Below are 9,065 nucleotides of genomic sequence, written 5' to 3'. Positions count from 1 at the left end.
TCCAGTCTCCAGTTCTGCCTCTCTTCACTCTGCCCACTTCCTTATGGTTTTCCTTCTCTTCCATTTCTCCACCATTCACTTGCTTCTCTTCGTGGTGCCCTGGGTTGCTCAGGGTCTGGGGTCATCTCAGGAGTGCTATGCCCTGTTTGTGCCATATGGCACAAGGCAGTAGTCATCCTGGGCATGGTCTGCCTCCACCCCCTAGGCCTGGAGGGTGACAGACTAGTGTTCATCTCAGATTAGCTCCTCTACAGTCCACCTAAGTGGCCATTTGTCTCAGGATCACTCCTGCCTGGAGCCTGTAGTCCCAGTGGGGTTCTTCCAGTCTCTGACTTGCTTCCTGTCCTAGGAGCCTGCCCAGGCCTACCTGGCCTTGGACTGGTGGTCAGCTCAAGCTAGCTCCCTGTCCAGGACCTCTGATGTCAGACTGCTGGTGGTCTCAGGTTCACTTTTTTCTTGTTTTTCAGGAAATGTTAGGCTTCTAATCCTTCAGATGTCCATAGGTCAGAACACTGAGCATAGACGTGCATAGCCTCTCTCTCCTCTCTGCCACCTACTGCCATCCATGTGACACAGACAGCCACACCTCCAAGGGCTCTAGGGGCAGGAACGGTTCCACTTTTTAGTTGCTCCATCTCAGGTGTCTGTCACAGTAGCTGTCTCACTTGTCTGATGGGTAGCTGACTGACACTGGTCTTCTCCCTTCTATCCTTCTTTAGGGCTCAAATCCTCACGCCCTTTCATCCCTACAGTTTGTATCAGTAAAGAGTGTGATAACTAGGCCCTTAAGACATCGTGATGAATCAGGATTACTGCGATCTCTCCACACCCTTATTGTAAGGCAGCAGACTCTTCAGTGCAAAGGACTTTCCTTTAGGCACCAGTGGGACTCAGGGGGAATTTGCCGCACTCAGTGAGACACTCTCTTGTCTCTCTTGACACTCAAGTCAGGCTGGCTCGTGTCTCATCTCACACAGGCTCTCCACTCCAGCCATGCCGCTGACAACACAAACCACCCTCCCATCACGCAGACTGGTGCTTCTCTGTCCTGTTTCTACAATGTGCCAGGGCTAAGAACCCTGCTGTGAACGCTTTCTGCCGTCTTCCTGGGCACCCCACGCCCTTCACTTCATCTGAGCCCAGCTTAGTCAATGTCCTCCTTTTCCAAAATTCGTAGTTTAATCAAGCACTGGAGGCATCTTCCAAAAAAACCCTTAAGGGTCATGTGAGAAAATATTCTGCCAATGGTTCTTGGTGGGAGGACTTGTGGTAGATTCCCTGACTTCTGCTAAGTTTGTCTTCTTATAAGAGAGAGACAATACAGTGATGAGGAGCCAGTCAAACAAGAGCTGTGGAGACTCACGGGCAGGTTAGACTCACACTCAACTTCCTCATCTGAATGGAGTAATGGGAGTGCTACCTCATAGAGTTGATATGAGTTTCTGGTACCCAGAGGAGATAGGAGACACAGACATGCTCTTGGAACAGATTCTGAATACAGCTGGTAATCTAAAAACAAGCAATCAATCAACAAACAATGAAGAAAAATACGTCAAAGGAGCATAGAGCATATTTTTTGGAAACTGCACATACGATATGCAAATGTCATGTCCAGTAGATGGAAAAAGAGGAGCTGAACCCTGATCAAGAGCTGTGTATTGATCTTAAACTAAAACAGAATTTATCAAGATACAAAGCAAACATTCCAAGAAATGGACACCGTGATGAAATAGGGACCCGGTGTGGAGGAGACATTTGCAAACTCTAGCCTGGGCATGTGGTTTGAAAGTGAAGTATCTCCCACAGGCTCATGTTTTAACGCCAGCGATTGGTGCCATTCAGGAAGGTCCTGGAACCTTAAGGAGGTAGAACCTGTCTACAGGAAATAAGGCACTGGTTCGGGCATTGAGGTTCACAGCCCGGCCTCATTTCATCTCTGCTTCCTGACTACGGATAGAACAAGAGCAGGTGCCCGCCACTCACCCCACCAAGTGCACTTCCTGCCATGATGAACTACATACCTTCCAACTGTGAGCCAAATCCTTCCCTGCACTGCTTTTTCTCAGGTATTTACTCCCAGTGATGAGAAAAGAAATCGATACACACAGGAATAATTGAAGTTCTCAGGTACAGGAAGAATGGGGAAAAGAAAGGCCACACTGTCTTGAAAATGCACACCACATTATAGGACAGACTTGGAGAAGGAGAATAGGTATCATGTAAGCTCCTCTTTGTCCAATGTGCAACTCCCAGGATGAAGTGAGAACCTCACCCCTTAGAGCCTCAGCTTCACCCTGCGTGCGAGCACTGCATTGCTGATGCCCAACAAGAGCTGCTTCTTAATGAGAGAGCAAGCTAATGTCATCAGAGAGGAGGGAGACTATCGAGAAAATGTTTCCATAAGATCGGGCTGTGAGCAAGCCAATAGAACATTTTCTTAATTACTGATTGATGGCGGGGGGAACCCAGCCCATTGTGAGTGGCACCATCCCTGGGCTGCTGGTCCTGGGCTCTATAAGAAAGCAGACTGAGCAAGCTGTGAGGTGCAAGCCAGTAAGCAGCATCCCTCCATGGCCTTTGCATCAGCTCTTGCCTCCAGGTTCCTGTCCTGCATGAGTTCCTGGACCCTCAGTACTTTTAATAATGAACTGTTACATGGAACTGAGTGAAGTAAGTCCTTTCCACCCCAAGCTGCTTTTGGTCATGGCGTTCCATCAGAGCAGTGTAACACTAACTAAGACAGTAGCCAAAAGGAATATCCATATGCCTAAACTCTCTGGAAATGGCAGACAAGAATATGCCCAACCTCCCTTCATGAAGGCCAAGACTTCTCTTAAGTCTTGAGGCTTCAAGTGAGAGAAGTTTGCCTCAAGACATTTTGTTGGAGGTTGGTCAGGTGCTGCTGTGTATACAAAGGAGAAATTCTGTGTTCTAAGACCTGGTTGCCCTCAGAGGAGTGAATTTCCACATACACCAGCCTTGGTTGTATAAACCTTGCCCCCCAATATAAAGCTATTGGCTAAATAAAAGTAGTTACAGCCAATTACTGGGGAGACTAGAGGTAGGTGGTGTTGCCGTCACCAGGCTGGGGGTCGCAGGTAGGGACCACTAGAGACAGGCAAGGAGAGAGAAGATGGCAGAACAGGAGGTCTCCATTAGATGGGACGGACCAGGGGCACGTGGCTAAGAAGTGAATCCTGAGTATAGACTAGGAACAGCAGCCCAGGGTAGACTCAAACAGCAGTAATTGGAGAACACATCTGGGAAATAGCCAGTCTAGCCTAGAAGACAGATTAGGGCCGATCGGCCAGTGATTGTGCTAAAGCTGATTAAATAAATCAAGAGGACTGAGCCTCAATTATTGAGGGGTTGTCTGGGTCATGTTAGGAAATAATAGAGTTACATATTACAACAGCACTCCTACAGGTACTACACCAACAAGGATGCCCACATTGCGTCCAGACTTGCCACCTCACGCTTCAGCTCCCTCAGGCTGTCAGGTCTTGGGTCAGAGGACTGGAGGTGGCAGCCTGTGAGACTCATCAGACCAGAAGCTGACAGAAGGGGCACTTTTCCTTCTGGTGCTGCTCAAAATCCATGGCTGACGCTGGGTCCAGTTGAGAGACAAGTTTGGTCAAGATGTGGTCAGTCTACTATGTTTTGAAAAAATTTGTAGCTCCAGGGAATAAAAAAGGAGAAAAATGAAAAAGGAAACACACCCCCTCCTCTCTCAGTAAGGGGCGGGGAGAGGATTCCAAACAAACAACAGTTAGGCTTTGGACTTCAGCAATCTTCAGATGGCAGAAGACGCCCCAAAGATGACTTAAAGAAGAAGGCTGGTATTCAAGGATACAACAGTGAACAAGATGAAATTCATGGTCCTGATGAGAGCAGAGAGATTGGAGGCAGTTCTCCACCTAAAGAAAACTCACCAGGAAGCAAAACAGCTGGGACAGGATGTCAACAAGAGGAAGGCAAGGGGCGAGAGACGGCAAGGGTGAAGGAGGCTTCTGTGAGGAACAGAGCCAACCAGACCGGACAGAGATCACGCTGTGCCTAGGTTCTCGACCTTAAATGTGAATGTCTGGGGAAAACACATCTTCCTAGTAAAATACCAATGACCAAAAGCTGGCATAGGAAGAACACTTGATAATCCAATTACTTTGTCAGACTTGGGAACATAACAGAGACCGACCTTTTAATAAGGACAGCAGGGTCAGGAGCTTTCTCAACTAAGTTTGAGTACCTTTTAAAGAAGAGGTTGATTCTCATCATTAATATTTGAAGACACTAGTCTGGGGCTGAGGTGATAATTCAGCTGGTAAAATGCTTGCAGCACAAGGGTGAGATTGGGGTTCGGGTTCCCAGAACCCATGTATGAGGCTGGAAAGACACGGAAGCCTGCCTGTAGTCCTAGTCTGTGGGAGGCAGAAACAGGGAATGCTGGGACACTCTGGCTCGACAGACTAGCTGCATTGACAATCTCTGAGTTCAAGTCAGAGACCTGTCTTTATCTATAAGGTCAAAAATGATCGGGGAAGACACCCAGTGTTAACCCCGGCTCTCCACAAACATGTACTATACCTGCATGCACAACCTGTGCCTACACACACTCACAACACTACACACATACATGCATGCATAAAAACAACACAGGTTGTAGGGACACAGGAAGGACGGAAACGTAGCCTAGGCTGCCCTCAAGCTTGCTATACAGTTGAGGATGACCTTGAACTTCTGATCTGTCTGCCTCTACCTACTGATCACAGGCGTTCAGTATAACACCCGGTGTTTTACAGTGCTGCAGATCAAATCAGAGGTTTGCACATTTTAGGCAGTCACTCTAATAACTGAGCTATATCATCAGTCTTGAAAGTGTTTTTTTTCCCCGTTTGATAGCTTCCGAAGTAAAATAGTAATTTTGTTTCATCAGACAAATCAAGATAATGTAGGTGTACATAAGATAAATCTAGTCATTCCTTACCCACAATCCTCAGACAGCATGAGCTACGATGCAAGCTTTATAACAGGCACACATCAGCTATGGTTTATTAGCTCAGCGTCTCTCTCCTTCACGTCTTCCCTTGTGCACACGATGTATGGTGATGCGGGTATATGCTACTAAATGGATTTTATTTGTGTTTTATGAAAAACAATAAAATGCTCATTACCCAGCTTGTTAGCTTTTATTTTTATTTTGTGATGCGAATTGCAACACGCTTTAAGGATTCCTGCTTTAAAATCCCTCAGCAGCATCCAACGGCATTTATCGTTTTTTATAAAGATGATGGAGAGAAGATATATCCAATTAGGTAAGTAAAAGACCTGAGATATTTTTACAGTATTGTATGTATACATGTCATATTGTATGTATATATGTCATATTGTATGTACATATGTCATATTCTATGTATACATGTCAGTTATCTACTTCTTCCTCGCAGACATTTGTTGAAACATTCAATCCCACAGCTATCCCCTAAGGTTTATTGCACCGTGCCCCCTGTTTTAAAGAAAAGGGAACTGAGTTGCCCAAGTGACATGCAACTTGCATGTGTCCACAGATCATGCATGTTCCCAGAAACTGGGTTCTTTTAAACTAACATCCTTGTGTGCTTCTCTCACCGAGATCAGAAGTTCCTTCGGGGAGGAAAAGTTCCCTGCAGTCCTCTGAACACACCCAAGGGCCGAGCATTTGTTGGAACTGAATGAGCTTGCTAGTACTGTGTCTTTGCTTGTTTTAAGGAAGTAAAGCTTGGACACATTCCGAAGAATCAAATAGGAGTTAAGTAGTTGTTGTAGAGGATGCAGAGGAGACATCAAGGTTTTCAAGGTATTTTACCAGTAAGTCTATTGCCTGTGTTTTCTGGCCCAATACTCAGAGGACAAAGGAGAAAAAAGCCCACAGGAAGGACTGATTCTAAGAAGCGGCTTCTAGAGAACACAGGGCAAATAGGCACAGAGATGAAGCAGAGATACGAACAGCAGTGGAGAGGAGCCCAGCTCACTCCCACTGGTCCTGGCTGGGATTCCACTGTTGTGTGCCAGGGCTTTGCGTGTCTCCCTGTCCCTGGGACAGTTACTCCCAGAGGGCCTTTGTATGCACTTCCTGGGAACCCTGAACGTTGCCACGGTCTGGCTTCTGCAGTTCATGCTCACTGTATGGTCACATCCCTCTGTTTGTCTCCCATTCCAAGACTTTGCAGACATCAACATGTACCCTGCCCCATGTAGTAAAATGCAATGTAAATATGTGCCATGTAAGTGTGTACAATGTAAGTGTATGCAATATAAGTGTGCGCCATGTAAGTGTGTGCAATGTTTGTACAATGTAAGTGTGTGCAATGTAAGGATATGCAATGTGTGTGCAATGTGTGTGCAATGTTCATACAATGTAAGTATGTGCAATGTAAGGGTGTGCCATGTAAGTGTGTGCAATGTGTGTGCAATGTAAGGATATGTAATGTGTGTGCAATGTAAGACTGAGCAATGTAAGGGTGTACAACATAAGGGTGTGCAATATAAGTGTGCACCAGTGCACTAACAACTAAAACCCAGATTCCAGTGTCACGCTGAAGTTTGTTCTGGAAAGAGGCAACCAACAGTGAAAAAGGCAGCATTACCAGAATGTCTTTCTTCTCCTCGGAGGGAGGCAGTAGGTTCTCACAGGGGCCTTGCAAATGGAGTCTTCCTACCTGCGACAGTCTCCAGGAGTGGGAGTTAAGGGAGAGAAGTAGGTGTGTTTCTTGTGTAATGGATAAACTCTAGTCTACTGCCCACACTCTTACCGAGGATGGAAGAGACCTAGTTGGTGCCAATCTCAGAGGGAAGAATATCAAGTCCTCACTCAGAATCAGTGTCCACGCATGGTTGTCATGAGCTCAGGAAAAGTGTACACTCCAAAATCCTAATCCAGTATATTCAGTTTGACTTCTCTATAGCCTGACATGACATACTGTCTTTGAACACAACACTCTACTTTAGGCCTCGAGGTTGCCCGTCTCCCAGGTCCCAAACTGCAAGGGGAGATCTTGTTTCCTGGAAAGCTTTCAAGTCCCTCAGGTATGCCAAATAGTCCAACAGTCTGGAATTACTGGACTCCCAGTCTGACTGTGACATATGTGGATCTCTGCTTCCTCACGTCCGACTTGATGTGATCAGCTCCCTCTCACTCCCACTGGCAGCCGTGAACCTCTCCACCACCGTGCCTTCTCCTGCGTGATGCACAGTGAGCCAAAATAAACCCACTCATCCACACATGTTTCTTGTAGGTATTTAGTTACAGCATGAAGAAAAAGAACTAGCAAAGAGGACTGGTGCCGAGCACTAGGGTTGTTGCCTGTACCATCCTGTCAAAGGCCTTTGGAATTGGTTTGTGGGAGAAACCCTGGAGCTATGTCCTAGAGAAGCTCTAAAATGCTGTAAACAGGGTAGTGGTCTCTGCTGGTGGTATGAGTTTAGTGGTCTCTGCTAGTAGGAGCTAAGAAAACCAGGCTGCTGACAGCAGGATTATAAAAGCCAAGCTCAGGCTGGTTGTGGGCAGGGAGGCCAAGGTATATGCAGGAAAATCATCTCTAATTATTAAAGAGATTAGTGCAAGTAAGGAGGAAACATTTCACACTGGAGTGATACAAATGAGGCCTTAATGACAAGGTCTCTTACCCACTGAAGTCTTTAGGGCAGAAACCTTAAAACCTATTGGGAAACAATTCGTGAATCACAGAGAGTGCCTCAGAAGTCCATCCATGGTCAACTATGGTCACCTAAAGAAATTTCTCCCTGATTCATCCGTATAAGTACTTGCCCAGTGCACCCATGGTCCTAGGAGACCAGGCTGTATCTCAGGCCAACAGGACAACTCGGTACGTTTCACATCACACCATCACACTGGCTTTTCAGATGGGCAGAGTGCAAGAGGTTTGGAGTGAAGATTATAATATTCCATAAAGCTTCTCAGTCCAACACACAGTAGGTTCGCATGCCCTCTAATGGACCGCCTCCATACTGTGCCCCCATGCACAGTAGGCTTGCATGAAGCTGTGAAGATAAAGCCCAAGTTTCAGTAAAGACTCTACGTTTTTGGTGTAAGAGCTAAGTGTGCATTCCGTCACATCTTAGTTGGGTTTCCACAGTGAGGAAACACCACGACCAACAGCAGCTTGGGGAGGAAAGGGTTTATTTCCGCTCACAACTCCTAGGTCAGACTCTGTCACTGAGGGAAGCCAGGGCAGGAGCTCAGGCAGGCATCTGGCAGGGGAGTGTTCAGGAAGCGTGCTGCTCACTGGCTGATGCTCATGGTTTGCTCAGCCTGCTCCCCTGTAGCGTGCCTGATTAATTGTCCAGGGTGCTATGCTAACCATGGCTGGGCCCGCCCACATCAGCCATGCAACAGGAAATGCGTCGCAGCCTTGCCTGTGGGTCAGTCTGGCTTTTTCTCCCTAAAAAATAAAAATAAAAAAGTATGGCAACTGTCTAGACTCGTACAACTCTTACGAAGATTATAAGATCCCTAAACAGCACGAAGGGATGATGAGATGGCTCAGTGCACAACTTAATTCCTGTATATTTTCATCTATCTATCTATCTATCTATCTATCTATCTATCTATCTATCTATCTATCTATCTGTCTAGGGCACCAATCACTACATAGACCTGGCCGACTTCAAGACGTGCCGAGATCTGCCTGCCTTGGCATCCCAAGTGCTTGGATAAAGGGGTGCACTACCTCGTCTGATTACCTCTTTTAACTTATTATCTTCTCAAAAGCTGTGCTCCAAATCCTGTCACAGCAAGGCTTCAGCACATAAGTCTGGCAGAGAACAACTCAGTCTGCTCTACAAGGAGAAATGTGGAAGGCCAGTAAGGAGACTGAAGGAGATGATGGAAGACCATGCTCTGAACTGATGTCCAGGGACCACATTTGGTCTCTGGAGCATGTGGCAATTAATTCCCTTTGGTGAGCCAGAGACAGGCCTGCTAAAGGGTCTCAGGCTAGCAATGGAGCAAAAGGATTGTACACATTTAAAGTAAACCCAGCCCTGTCACAAGATTCCCACTAGTGGCA

The 9,065-nt window shown here is 46.5% G+C and overlaps 1 pseudogene; it reads right to left on the bottom strand.

Annotated features, from left to right (window-relative positions):
• Nucleotides 1-469: 469 nt before the first annotated feature.
• On the bottom strand, nucleotides 470-608 carry LOC114609947 (annotated as a pseudogene).
• Nucleotides 609-9,065: the final 8,457 nt, after the last annotated feature.

The sequence above is a fragment of the Grammomys surdaster genome, unplaced genomic scaffold (assembly GCF_004785775.1).
Source record: "Grammomys surdaster isolate TR1022 unplaced genomic scaffold, NIH_TR_1.0 125996, whole genome shotgun sequence".
NCBI classification, from domain to species: domain Eukaryota; kingdom Metazoa; phylum Chordata; class Mammalia; order Rodentia; family Muridae; genus Grammomys; species Grammomys surdaster.
Note: the sequence above shows the minus strand (reverse complement) of the source record. Positions and strands in the feature narration are given on the sequence as shown.